Source organism: Pseudochaenichthys georgianus, chromosome 4, assembly GCF_902827115.2.
Source record: "Pseudochaenichthys georgianus chromosome 4, fPseGeo1.2, whole genome shotgun sequence".
NCBI lineage: Eukaryota > Metazoa > Chordata > Actinopteri > Perciformes > Channichthyidae > Pseudochaenichthys > Pseudochaenichthys georgianus.
In genome coordinates this window covers 18,085,811-18,100,875 of record NC_047506.1, presented here as the reverse complement: position 1 = coordinate 18,100,875, position 15,065 = coordinate 18,085,811, and the positions used below count along the sequence as shown (strand labels likewise).

Sequence of the window (15,065 nt, the reverse complement as noted above, 5' to 3'; positions counted from 1 at the left end):
GGTGCTTAGTGTGCAAGCGAAGCAGCAGCTGAGGAGTGAGGAAGACTGTCCACAGATTCCAGAAGGACTGAATGCAGCACTGCTGGTGAGTCTTGACATTTTAAATAAACTTTGTGATTTGACAACAAGCTGTATTTATCTTGTAAAGCAGCAGCCTAACTTTCACAATGAGATTGCCACTACAAACTGTTTTACCTATTCCAGCAACTCTTTTTTTTTACTGTAATCAGTAAACTAATCTAAATGTTACACTATACAAATAATCTTACCTTATTACCTTCTGTTACTTTTGGGTCACCTCAATATCAACTGCAATGCAAATAATAACAAAAGAAAGAAATATCAATAAAGTGACTTTCTTAACATCCTATTGTCGGGTCATTCTACAGAAAAGGTGGAATCCGGGTGATACAAATCTGCTGAAATATATTCCTTCTAAAAACATCTAAAACCTGTTAAATAGCAATAACTAACTCTTAACTTGATGAATCCACAACAAGTAGAGCTTAAAGTATTTTTATTTTTGTAATTATTTTTATACTTTATACAAAGCTTATTTGTATAGGAATGTCACTGGTGTTACGTGTTACCAGGAAGAAGAGTAACACCAGTGACGGTAACACCAGTGACAATTTGGAGAAAACACTACCATTTTAACAAAATGGCTGCAATGTGTCAGACCAAATATGGCTTCAGTCAATATCAAAATCGTTTAACTCTTCAATACAATACATTTTCCCATTCAAATGTTCACCCCTAGGGCTATGCAATGAGTAACACTAATGACAGACTTGAAAGACGCATGTAACATTTGAAGATAAAATCACACCTTTAACAAACAAAGTAAGAAGTATCTGACTTTCCTTATGTCTGTGTCCACTGCACTGCCTCAAATGATCTCTTGTTACAGGAGGCACTTCAGAGACAGTACATTATTTCAAAAATAAAAGCGTTTTGTGTAGCAGTAACACCAATGACGTAATTTTGGGTGACTGACATTTATTTGATATGATTAATAATAATTTGCGTTTTTTTTAACCATTTCAGTGTTATATTTAATGCTTGTAATGTTATGTAAATATAAATTATTTTATTATTTTATTATGATTTATTTATTGAAAAAAACATCTTTAAATTAAAACTATAGGCTCCACTTCCATGTATGATCAAAGTGACAAGGCAGTTCCTTGAACTTGGCATTTTAAATAAATTGCAATTTACGTATAAAACCATTTTTTATTTATTTTGTATTTAGTACCATTGCAAAGACAATCGGGTCATTCTACAGAAAAGGTGGAAATGCTGTCACTTACTTTTGCAGACACCAAAATACATGACGTTGATCTAATACTCACATTCATGATATATGTTGAATAAATAGAGATTGTCTTTGCAATGGTACTAAATAAAAAATAAATAAAAAATGGTTTTATACGTAAATTGCAATTTATTTAAAATTTACATAACATTACATACATTACATATAACACTGAAATGGTAAAAAAACGCAAATTATTATTAATAATATCAAATAAATGTCAGTCACCCAAAATTACGTCATTGGTGTTACTGCTACACAAAACCCTTTTATTTTGAAATAATGTACTGTCTCTGAAGTGCCTCCTGTAACAAGAGATCATTTGAGGCAGTGCAGTGGACACAGACATAAGGAAAGTCAGAGAATTCTTACTTTGTTTGTTAAAGGTGTGATTTTATCTTCAAATGTTACATGCGTTTTTCAAGTCTGTCATTAGTGTTACTCATTGCATAGCCCTAGGGGTGAACATTTGAATGGGAAAATGTATTGTATTGAAGAGTTAAACGATTTTGATATTGACTGAAGCCACATTTGGTCTGACACATTGCAGCCATTTTGTTAAAATGGTAGTGTTTTCTCCAAATTGTCACTGGTTTTACCGTCACTGGTGTTACTCTTCTTCCTGGTAACACGTAACACCAGTGACATTCCTATACAAATAAGCTTTGTATAAAGTATAAAAGGCTACAACCATAGAGGCTACAACGTTAGTGAGTTGTAGTCAGTGTTGTAGTCAAGTCACCAATTCACGAGTCCAAGTCACCCTCGAGTCACCACTCTTCGAGTCCGAGTCCAAGTCACCAAGGGAGAGTCGTAGTCGAGTCCGAGTCCAAGTCCGAGTCACCCAAGAAGTGTCCAAGTCGAGTCCGAGTCCGAGTCATCATTACCTGTGTTCGAGTCCGAGTCCAATTCCGAGTCACTTAAGAAGAGTCCAAGTCAAGTCCGAGTCACAAGTCTTCATGTATTAATCTTCGTGGATATATGTTTTGAAATGTAGCTGCTCCTCTACATTGCTGTTATCCTGTCTATTGAACTGCTGTGAAGCGAGTTTGGCTACAATTCTTGTAATAGGTGCTATGCAAATATAAAGCTTATTTCTAATATTAATATTATATATGAATAAACTATATTTAAAATGAGTTACCTTTTAGAGAAGTGATTATATTTGTATGCCAATATTTTCCTATGGTAAAGTTTTCGTTTTGCACTTTTATTTTGATAGTAATAAGATCGGGACTCTTATTTTGAAGGAACTTTTACGGGTTAAATCAGTTTACCGATAAAGATTTATCCCCAGAAAGCACATGGCTACTTAGCATGCAAAATATTCTGCATGTTAAGTATGTGCTTTCGTTATCGGCTGAATCTTTATTTATTGATTAGATTACGTTACTCTGATGATAGTGTTCAAGACAGCCTATATGTCTGAACTCGATCCTTAGAGTAATGTGTTACGGAGCCTTCTCTTTTATATTGTTTCCACATAACGAGCATTTTGCGCTGCTCTTTTCCAATGTGGAAGCAGAATGTGTGAAAGCATACAGCACGATGCGGGGTGTGTCTCTAGACATCTCTAGACTGGAATAGCGGGGCCCAGTACGTGGACTCGCCATACAGGATAGAGGACATCAGACTCCAGAGAAAATGTGCTCGAGTCCGAGTCCAAGTCGGAGCGCCAATGTACGAGTCGAGTCCGAGTCATCGTGGGGGGGGGGGAATTCACAAGTCCGAGTCCAAGTCATCCTGTGCGAGAATTCATGAGTCCAAGTCCGAGTCGCATCAATCAGTGCGCGAGTCCGAGTCCAGTCACGAGTCCCGAAAATCGGCACTCAAGTCCGACTCGAGTCCGAGTCCAGGACTCGAGTACTCCACCTCTGGTAGTAGTTACTGTACTTGACCCTTTAGCCGTGTTCGTGGTGATTGTGCCTTTTAGGGAATATTGTTACACATACCAGACAATTAAAATGTTGTGCTGTGCGCTTGAATGTACTAACAGAACTTCCAAGAAGTCTACAATTATAATATTATACATGTTAACCCCGTTCGCAGGTGTTTGTGTGCTTGGTAGCTTAGCTTGCTACTTATTAGCCAGCTAAGGACGTAAGCCTTTATACATACATATACAGCCTTGGGTAAGACTTTTATAGTCTATGGCTATGACGCCCATAATACTAAACAGGAGCAAATGTTAATAGGGGACCCAATTATTCCAGTGGTGGCCGCCGGAGCTAACGGAGCCGCAGGGGGCTAGCTCCAGCTGGCGTCCCAGATAAAGACTCCGGCGCACTTCCTGGGGGCTTGGGTGTGGACCAAGCCCCCAGGAAGTGCGCCGGAGTCTGATGAGAATATTCGTGCTGGTCAAACGGCGGTACTACACTTCCTTTAGGTTGCTGGGCCCGGAAACACTTTTTCCCCATTGACTTACATGGGGAAAGAGTGGTCTGTAACTTGTTGGATAATTTTTTTTAAACTAAATAAACTACCCAGTATGAACGTTTGTATAGCCCTTATTAAAAACATTCGTTCCTCAAATTGTAAAAATGTGCTAATAACGTTATTCTGAGAGTTATTTCCCTCTGCATTATGAACGCGCATCTAACCCACGGGACCACGCTGCCCGGCACGTTCATGTTACGTGTTCAGTACTACATGAGTTTCTCTTTACCCATGGATGCACAATAACAACGGACCATATCGCCTTACTGCCAGCCCACGGAGCTGTAATAATGGATATATTGCACGTTTGCTATAATTCATCATTTGTAAAATATTATACTCCATGGGCTGTATGATGTAAATCTTGTACCGTAAATGTTGTATTAAATAAAGTTAATATTACCGACGTAGATTAACGTTCCTGTAGCTTCTTATTGCACTTGCAATTGTTAGTTACTTGTGGGCTACTTAACATGAATAATCACAGTTACTATCCTTTTACTCCATCACATTTCAAAAATAAATAGGCTATTGTTATTAGTAATCCATCATCATCTTTACTTTGTACGTGTACGCAAATTCACGTGCTTAATGTGAACGAGCCTTTTGGGCGGCGTGGTTAAAGTTGCGCATGCTCTATGAGTGCACATACGGGTACTTCTCAGGCATGCCGGGTAATCTGTGACGTTTCGCTCTCTCAAAAGTTGGGCCATTTTGTCATCATGCGCCATTGAGCAACTCTCATAGGAATGAATGAGGCCCCGCCTCCCACGCTGTATCCAGTTCTTATTATACATCCATGGTCCACACGAGACAGCTCCGTTTAGCTCCAACCGCTGGAGAAGCTGCAGTACATATGCAGGAGCCTGTACGTGGCGCTGTAACTTCCTCCACAAAAGCAGCGAAGAAGCATGGTTGTCATGGTTGCCCTTCTGTGTATTCTCCGCGGTGGGAGCCGAGGGAACCGGGCAGAGTTTTTCGCCAGTCAACGTGTATTAAAGTTTAAATCTTCCGGACAAAATTATAAAAGTGCCGGTCAAAGGTCTTCTTTGTTATTTATTGAGCTTTAAAACAAATGAATAACGACTCTATATAATATAATAATAAAATACATGGAGCCTCTCTTTTTCCTCCCTCTCTTCGGACAGCGTCAGTGTCTGTCTCATGCAGCAGCTGATCCAGTAATGAGTGACCCGGCCGAAAAATAAACATATGTATAACTAGTTTGAGAGGTGTCTCCGTCCTGTCAGATTAGACTTCACTCGCGTTTATGTCCATATCGAGAGAAAGATAAATAATCTGAATTCAGTGTGCAGTTTACTTTGACGCGGGGATGAGCAGCATCGTATAGGGCGTACACATGGAGCCGTTTGACCCCCCAGAGCGTTGCATATGCCGTTCTATCCACCTTGGGACCCGTTATCGTTTCCGCAGTCGTTTAGTGCCGTATTCGGTCGTCCTCGTGTGGCCGAACGGTCTATATGACACTAAACAGTAACGCAAACGACCGTTTTCATCCTTGTGTGGCCGGGGCCTAAATCAGCTCTTGGCACAAAGGAAATACTCAATAAACCGTGGATTGGTTGTGAACACATACTGTACTTACCATGGTTCTTGGCTTGCGCCATCGCTGCTCTGTTTCAGTGCAGCTGAGGACAGGGGGTACAGCAGCCAGGTTGAGTGTCGAGTAGTGTGCCGTCTGGAACAGCAGTGCAACATTGTGGTTGCAGAATGCTGTTCCAGCTACACAGGAACACTTTGCCACTGCAATCAATCTCCACAGGTGAACAGTTCTTAAAACAAAATGTACATTTAGGACACTGCTTCAATACAACACAGACAAATGAGAAAGCTGAGAGCAGGCTGATCAGGCAAGTAATCAGTCTTTATTTCGAACAGATTAAACAATAACAAATAAAAAATAACAAATGTGAAAAACAGAATACCGTATTGTTATAATACAGTATTTATCCACATTCATGGTAATATTTGTATATTCAACAAAAAAACAAAAAAAGTCTTACTGACTTATCTTTCTTACAGTGCAGACGCTTTTCTGCTTGCTCCTGCCTCTGCTTACTTTTTATGCTGATTTTCCTATTCTTATTCTCTGAAAATTTCGAGCAGCGGCTCCTGGACATTAACTTATCACTGGGACAGTTCATCTTCGTAAATAGACGGAGGGTTTCAGCCATATTTCAACATTTTTACAACGACCTCAGTCTTACAGTAGCGTGGCCTAGCAACAGCTAAAGCCTGGTAGGCTACTGCATGCTATTTAGCTTAAGCTAGTCGGTAGCAAAATGCCTCCGTTCTCTACATATGACTTCCACAAACTTATACAGAAGATGGCTTGGAAATGTGGAAATGTGTTGGAAATGAAAATGCAACGGTTGGAAGTTAACATGGAAGTGAATGGACTACATCGTGGGAATGACACCACTTTACCAGTGTTGCAAAATAATGGAAAAGGGTATGCTAACTCACAGCTAGTTAGCAGCTACAAGGATTCCAAGGAACAGGAGGGCTGTGTACTGGGTAATAAATCTACAAGTGGTAGTCCTCCCTGGAACTCTCTGGGTGCAAAGCCTAAGAGTAAATCATTTCCATGGGATTTGGGAGGACGGATAACAGGCAGAGCCCAGCGCTCTGAAATCTGTGATGCGGCCTGCATTGTTATCACCCAGGAAGAGCGCCTCTTCAACACCTAAACAGCCGTGGACATCTGCTAAAGGGAGAACTACAAAAAAATCCTCCTAAACCACCAAGTGTGCCAATACAGAACAGATACGCTCCGCTGACCGAGAGCCGGAGATCTCTTTCTGATGACCTGGATAACCTGTCCTCTTCACACAGCAGGGTAAGGACCAATAGCTACTCCAAAAGTAAAAGGCTAGAGGGAAAGCTAACGACTGGGCCTGAAACTCTGATTGTGGACCCAACACAGACCCTTGAGGTACTCCACAAGTTATGTTCATGTATTCTGATTTATGTTCACCAATTTCAACAAATTGTTGTCTGTTGCTTAAATAATCTCTCACCCAGTTTAATCCCACTCCTCTGATGCCATACCGTTCCAGTTTTATCAGTAAAATATTGTGATCTATGGTGTCAAATGCTTTTTGTAAGTCTATAAATATTCCCACTGCTTGTTTTTTATTGTCCATGCAGTTTGCTATTTCCTCACTTAATTCCATTAGTGCCATAGATGTTGATCTATCTTGCCTGAATCCATATTGACTGTCGTCCAAAAGCTGATGTGTTTCCATGAAACTGTGCCGCGGAAAACTGTACAAATCCCGTTTCAATAATTCCCCTCTACTCTAAAGTCGCATCTAAAACGTGATCTGATCTAGCTGTGTATATTTTGTTATTTTTGATTGTTATATTCAATCTCACTAGCTACAGGCATGTTTGAAGCTTGTAAAGGGAAGATGACAGCTCTCGCCACTCTGCTGTTCCTCAGCGCCGCCCCCCCCTCCCTCCCGCTTAAATTATGAATGTAAGGTGTATAGTAATCATAGATAATACGGCAGGGTCCGTTACAGTTTGTTTTTATCTGATTTCAAATAAGCAAAGTCTTGTCTTTCAGAATATTAAATTTGTTTCGGCAAATTCAGATGATAAATACAACTTTGAAGCTTCGGCATAATTACAAGCGGAGAACGGAGTAGCTTAACGTCACAGCAGGCATAACAACAGCCGGTGTTTCTCGTGCGTCTCTCTCTCTCTCTCTCTCTCTCTCCTCTCTCTCTCTCCTCTCTCTCTCTCTCCTCTCTCTCTCTCTCTCCTCTCTCTCTCTCTCTGATTGTGAGTGGACCGGTGAGTATAGCAGAGCGATCGTTTAAAGTTTTACAACTTTTCAAACCATTGTTTACAATTCATTTTTCTCTGGGTGATAGTTTATGTCTTTGTGCATCACTTCGCCGACTTTGGTGTTTTTTGGTGGTGTTGTTTGGTTGCACTGGTGAATTGTTTGTCTAATTATTTGTCGAGCGGCTGCAGCTGCAGTCACGCCGCCAGGTATGTGTTAGAGAAGCTGACTCGCCATCAAGCTCTCTCCATCTGTCGGTGTGTCGGTGGAGGAGTGTGGTCTGGCTGTGGGGGCTGTGGTGGAATATAGCAGAGTTAAATCTGCCTCCCGCATGAACAGTGCAGTGGTTATTTTTTTAGACTGCACGGAGAAAGCTAACCAGCTGGTGGAGAGCGGGCTAGTGATTAAAGGGACGCTGTTACCCGTGCTACCCCTTGTCACTCCAGCTAAAAAAGTAATCATCTCAAATGTACCCCCGTTTCTGAGAAACGAGTTGTTGGAGAGAGAGCTGGCTCGACACGGGCAGCTTGTGTCTCCCATTAAGTTGATCCCCCTGGGCTGCAAATCCCCGCACCTCAAGCACGTTGTGTCTTTTAGGAGACAGGTGCTTATGGTCCTGAAAAAGGATGAAGGGGAATTAAATCTGACTCTCAAGTTTAAAATTGATGATTTTGTGTATACTGTCCATGTTACGTCTGACAGTTTGAGATGTTATGGTTGTGGAGCGGCAGGACACCAGATCCGCGTGTGCCCGGAGAGGGCGGGTGACGCGCCCGTGGTGTCTGCGCTCGCAGCCGGCCCGACGGTGCCCGCGGCAGAGCCTCTACAGATTGCCTTGTCCGCAAGCCGGTCCGCCGGTGCTGGGGTCCGCGCCCGCGGCAGAGCCGCTGCAGGTCCCTTTGTCCGCGGCCGGGCCGCCGGTGATGGGGTCCGCGCCCGCGGCAGAGCCGCTGCAGGTCCCTTTGTCCGCGGCCGGGCCGCCGGTACTGGGGTCCGCGCCAGCTGCGGAGCCGCTGTCGGTTGCTTCGCCCGCGGCGGAAACGCCGGTGGTGAAGCCGCAGGTCAGTCAGTCAGGGGCAGAGCCAACGTTTTCACGTGTGGAAAGCACACAGGCAGCCGGTACACACAGTATCACACATACGGACACTCAGGTCACACAGGAAGCAGATAGTGAGCACACTGCAGCCAGAGTGGCTGAGTCTGTTCTGGAGGATGTGGTAATGGATGAGGATTTATTAAGGTTACCTGTTAAAAGAAAAAATGAACAAGTGAGCAAAGGAAGTGTGACTCAAAAAGGGAAGGTGTCAAAGAAGGAGTTGCTGTGTTCCTCCTCTCAGCCAGAGGGAGTCTCAGAGGACTCAGAGGACAGTGACAGCGAGTCATTATTTGACATCGTTGAGGTAGCAAAGGGAGAGGAGTATTCTTTCCAGAGGATCAGATCCTTTCTGGCGGAAACTAAGGGGTGGAGAGGGGTGAAGTTAGAGGATTTTTTTGCTGATGTGCAGATATTTCACAATGCTGCCAGGGTTCTAATGCGGCGTAAAGAAGCTTTAGGGGAACCTTTCTTCAGCTGCCCAGAGAAGGCTCGTTTAAAGAAGATACTTCAGAGGATTAGAGAGGAAACTGCAAAGAATTATGAATAAGTACATCTTGGTTTTATTTTTATTTTTTTATTTATCTTCAGCCAGGTTTTTGATTGTGTTAGGATGCAACTATAATTTCATTATGAGTGACATAAAGCTGGGCTCTTTAAACATTAACGGTGCTCGAGGGGATGCTAAGAGAGCATCTTTATTTACTTTATTAGGAAACAAGAATTTAAATGTGACGTTTCTCCAGGAAACTCACAGCACTGCTGAGAACGAGAGTGACTGGAGGAGGGAATGGGGGGGGGGGGGGGCTTCTTCAGCCATAAGCGCAGCAATAGTGGAGGGGTTGCCATTCTCTTTGCGAGGGGCTTTACACCCTTCTCCTATGTGGTCGATGAGGTCATCCCAGGACACTTGCTCAAAATAAATGCTGAATTTGAAAAAGTTAAAATATGTTTTATAAATATTTATGCTCCCAGTGTGGGCGCAGAGAGGCTTTTGTTTTTTGAGAAACTGAAACACACTCTTAGCACCTGTGATAGTGAGGAGTATCTGTTCCTGGGGGGTGACTTCAACTGCACAGAGAACCCTGTGTTGGATAGGAACCACCAGGAACCGCATGCTGCCTCAAAGAGTGCCTTAATAAGGCTAACAGAAAGCTTTGAGCTGTGTGATGTTTGGAGGCACTTCCACCCGGGCCAGCGGCAGTACACGTGGGTGCACTCTAGGGATAACCTGTTGTCTCTAGCTAGGCTGGATCGTGTCTATGTTTTTAACCATCACATTAATGTAAGCAGAAGCTGCTCCATCAGTCCAGTTGGAATCTCTGACCATTCCCTCGTACAAGTATCAGTTTGTATTAATCATGTTAAGTGTAATAGTGCGTATTGGCACTTTAATGCTTCTCTGTTGGCCGACAACCATTTTAAAAATGTTTTTTAATTCTTTTGGGAAAACTACCGTTTATCTAAGAGAGAGTACAATTCTCTTCAGCAGTGGTGGGATGTAGGTACAGTGAAGATCAAGCAGCTTTGCCTGCAGTACACTTTCAATGTCACAAAGGACATGGCTAGATCTCTGAGAGCTCTGGAGAGAGAAGTGGTGGAGCTGCAGGGATTGGCAGACTCCACAGGAGAGCGAGAACATGTTGAAGTTTTCAAAAGTAAAAACTCAGCTCTGTCTGACCTGCTGGGGTTTTCTGCTCAGGGTGCTCTGGTCAGATCCCGGTTTCAAACATCGTGAAAATGGATGCTCCCTCTCACTTGTTCTTTGGTCTCGAGCGTAAGAATGGTCAGAGGAGGCTGATGCACTCCCTGCGATCCAATGCTGGGCAGCTGCTTCATTCGTCAGTGTGATTTCTCTAGACCAAGAAAAGGCCAAGAAAAGGCTTTTGACCGAGTCGAACACCAGTACTTGTGGCAGACGCTGGAAGCTTTTGGGTTCAGCTCTGGTCTCATAGCCAAGATCCAGGTCTTGTACAGGGACATTGAGAGTGTACTGAAGATAAACGGTAGTTTGTGTGCTCCTTTTGAAGCTCAGAGAGGAGTCCGACAGGGCTGCTCTTTGTCCGAGATGCTCTACTCCCTGGCCATAGAGCCTTTTTTACACCGGTTAAGGTCAAAGTTACAGGGTTTTTCTTTTCCTGGGTGTAGGGATGTTTTTAAATTGTCTGCTTATGCGGATGACATAATGATTTTTGTTAAAAAACAAGATGACATCAATGTTTTAACTGGAATTGTGAGCAATTTTTGCAAAATCTCATCTGCTCGAGTCAACTGGGGGAAAAGTGAGGCTTTAGCAGTAGGAGAGGGCAGCATTGACAGCTTGTTGTTACCTGGGGGCCTTGGTTGGGAAAGGGCAGGATTAAAGTACTTGGGTATTTATCTTGGTGATGACACGTTTTGTTTAAAAAACTGGGACGGGATTATAGAGAAAGTGGAAGGCCGGTTAAAGAAGTGGAAGTGGATCCTTCCCAAACTTTCTTTTAAAGGGCGTATCCTTATTTTAAATAACCTTGTTTCCTCCATGCTGGCTCACCGGCTGGTATCCACCGACCCGCCCGTAAACCTGCTGTCCAGGGTGCAGGCTCTCATGGTGGACTTCTTCTGGGACCGCATGCACTGGGTCCCTCAGAGCGTCCTGTTCCTGCCAAAGGAGGAGGGGGGACATGGCCTGGTTCACCTGGCAAGCAGAAGGGCGGCTTTCAGGCTCCGGTTCGTCCAAAGCTTCCTGACTGGACCTGCTGACCTGGTCTGGAGACCCGTAGCTCGGGCCTTATTGGAGCGCTGTGGTGGGCTGGGTCTGGCTGAGTCGCTGTTCCTAATGGACCTGAAAGGATTACGCCTGAACAATCTCTCTGGTTTCTATGGAGGTCTCTTCAAGGTGTGGGGACTACTCAGAAAAGAGAGACCAGAGTGCTGTGGCTCACTGTTCTGGCTCCTCAGAGAGCCGGTGGTCCGTGGATCTCGGTTTGTGACAGAGACTCTGTGAGGAGAAGATCCTCACGCTGGGCCAGGTGGTGGAGGTGTGTGGCCCCCGTCTGGACAACGCTGCAGGCCTGGCCTCACGTCTGAGCCTCAGGTCAGTCCGGGTGGTCAGCCTCCTGCTGCAGAGCTGGAAGCAGCAGCTCAGCCAATCAGAGCTGGCGCTGATCGCTGCTCACTGTAACGGACTGAAGTCTCCAAATGACAATGACTTTTTTCCAGAGATGAGATGTTTTCCTGATCTCAGTTGTGAGGGTTTTTTGTTAAAGTTGAACAATGTTACTGATTTTAAGTTTAGCACCATGTCGAACAAAACATTTTATTATTTGGTGACAAAGGTGCTAAATCAGAGCAGACTCCAAGAGCGAGTGGACACCTGGTGGAGAGCCCACCTGGGCCTGACGGAGGCTCAGAGGCCTGAGTGGAGAGCGCTCTACAAGCCTCCGCTGACTAAGAGGGGTGGGGACCTCCAGTGGAGGATCCTCCACGCTGCGGTAGCTGTTAATGCTTTTGTTTCAGTGATCAACCCTACAGTGTCTGACGCCTGTCCTTTCTGTGAACAGAGGGAAACCATTTTTCATTGCTTTACAGAATGTGGTCGACTCCTTTGTCTTTTTCAGTTACTCACTCAGATGTTGTTTTTGTTTAATGTGGTTTTTTCTAAGACAATGTTCATTTTGGGTTGTCGGTACAGCCAGAAGCAAAAGTGCAAAAGTCAGCTTTTGAATTTTTTGTTGGGGCAGGCTAAAATGGCCATCTACCTCAGCAGGAGGAATAAAGTTGCGGAATCATTGGATACCGATGCAGTTTTGATTTTCAAGCGGATGGTTAAAGCAAGACTGAAAGCGGACTACGGTTACTTTTGCTTAACCAAAAATGTGGGAGAATTTGAGGCCATGTGGTGCTTTAAAAATGCTTTGTGTTCTGTGGAGAATGAGGATCTTATTTTCAGTAGTTGTCTGAACTGACAATGTGTGTCAATGTGTCTGTTTGGTCATTTGATTTGTGAATAAAAGTGGTTTGAAAAATCAAAAATCTCTCTCTCTCTCAATTCAAAAGGGCTTTAATAATTAACAACATTAACATACATTTCAAATGTTTACATATTATTGATGATATATATATATATACAGTGATATAATTACATTTTTGTGTGTGTGTGTGTGTGTGTGTGTGTGTGTGTGTGTGTGTGTGTGTGTGTGTGTGTGTGTGTGTGTGTGTGTGTGTGTGTGTGTGTGTGTGTGTGTGTGTGTGTGTGTGTGTGTGTGTGTGTCATTCACTGTCCCTCAGGTTGTGGCATGTGTATACATATTGGGCAGCAAGATGTGCCTTGTCTCCTTCTCCTAGGAGTACTCTCATGCGGCTTTCACACCAGAGCTTTTCAGTTTCTAGCTCCGAGCGGGAGCTTTTCTGGTTCAGCTCCGGTTTCCCTTTTCAGCACCCGCTCTGTTCACACCGCCCACTGGCGCCCCAGAGCTGCGTCATGACGTCACCGTTTACATCGCTGATTTGCTCCCCAACGGCAGCTCACAACAACAACAACAACTGCGTCGGGTCGATGATCGTGTTGCTTTTAATCACACGAAGCCAGAATAAATTGAATAACGACTTCTCCAACCTTATACTTTGCTCCAGAGTGCCGTGGTTCGTTGTTTATTAATGTGTTTCTGCAGCATTTACCGACCGCTGCAGTATTGGCTGCTCTTCCACGGGAGTTTATTCTCCCGTTAGCTCCCGGTTAGCTCACACTGCAGCGGCCGCTCTAAAGTATTCACTGTCCGACTCACACAAGCAGCTGATGCATATCCCCAGTTACCCTTAGCCTAAGTGAATGTGTGTCAGTCTGAATTGACACTGTTTGGTATCACAACGCTGTTATGAAAGTTTCTCTGGTATAAAACGGGTGATGTTAGCATAGCAACCGAAGCTAAACTGACTACTTGCATCCGATAGCTGCAATAATACAAAACAACACGTCTGCCTCTCTCCACAATGATCGATAACTTGGTCAAAGTAAGGTACAAATAAACAGAATCACACGAAGCCTGGTTAGTGTTGCCTGACTTTATAAAGTGTGTTTATAGGCACTACTGCTTGTAGGCAGGCATAACAGTCGACCCATGTTCAGGGGAGGTGGGTTTAGTTTCCTGCACGCCTCGACATAAGAGAGACGTAAGCGACGTCGCCTCTTAGCTCCAAAGCTCTTGCCTCTGGACCGACAATTTTTTGGAGCTGGAAATGAAGCGGATTCCGGAGCTAAGAGCCGGCGCCGCTGCGGTGTGAACAGGAAAACCCGGCGCTTTTGAGGCTCTAGCTCCGAGCCGGAGCTGAAAAGGTGCTGGTGTGAAAGGGGCATCAGTCTTGAGAGGTCATCAACCTCCTTGAAACCTGGGATTACAGAGTTCAACTTGTTCCAGTAAACGCTCCTTACTTCGTTGAATGTTTGGCACTTCAGGAGGAAGTGCATCTCTGTCTCAGTCTCACCTGTCGTACAGTGACCACATATTCTGTTCTCTTTTGGTTGCCAGGATCTTTTGAGTCTTCCTGTTTCGATTGCCAGTTTGTGGTCACTGAGCCTGTACTTGGTTAGGATCTGTCTCTGCTTTCTGTCTCTGACAGTAGAGAGATATTCTACCAGCTCGTACTCTCTGTTTAGAGCCAGGTAACATTCTAATCTACTTTGGCTTCTAGTCTCTTCTTCCCAATGTTGTAAATAGTTGTCTTTACATTGTGTTATAATGCGTTTGACTGTGATTGGTGTTTGGAGAGCAGTGTTGCTGAGAGACTGGTCAGAGTCGCTCTGAGAGGGGGCAGCTAGCCTCAGCACCAGCTGACATAGGGGACTCTTCTCTGGGGTTAGCTCTTGGCTTTGGAGGGCTTTTGAGTGGAGGGTGTCTCAGGGGCTGGATCTAAGGTGGTTAAAGAATGTTAGTGCTCTCTTCTGAGTGTTAATGATCAGTGGGTATCTGCCTAATTCTGCTCTACATGCATTTGTTGGTGTTTTTCTCTGAACACGTAAAATGTATCTGCAGAATTCTGCATGTAAAGACTCTGCTGGATGTTTGTCCCAGCGGGTATAGCTCTGGTGACTGAGCGGACCCCATACTTCACTACCGTACAGCGCAATGGGCTGGATCACACTATCAAAGATTTTGAGCCAGATTTTAACTGGAATTTGGACATTATAAAATGTTCTCTTAATTGCATTGAGAGCTCTTCTGGCTTTTTCTTTGAGTGCATTCTCTGCCATGTTGAAACTTCCCGATGCTGTTATGGTTAAACCGAGGTAGGTATAACTCATGCTATGTTCGATGATATGATTATTTATGGTAAACTGGTATTTGTTCTCCTGACATATGGGGCGTTTTTGGAAAACCATGACATTAGTTTTCTTCATATTGACTGCCAGGGCCCAGTCCTTACAG

General features: G+C 44.0%; 1 protein-coding gene across 3 annotated transcripts in view; it reads left to right on the top strand.

Moving 5' to 3' along the window:
• The window catches only part of slc5a5 (solute carrier family 5 member 5), a 72,498-nt gene continuing 57,433 nt past the window's right edge, over positions 1 to 15,065 (top strand). For 2 of the 3 annotated variants that reach the window (XM_034082043.2, XM_034082042.2), the window contains exon 1: positions 1 to 85. The gene's annotated coding sequence lies outside the window, so the exon portion shown is untranslated. The remainder of the gene's footprint in view (positions 86 to 15,065) is intronic. The other variant, XM_034082044.2, reaches the window with a different exon arrangement.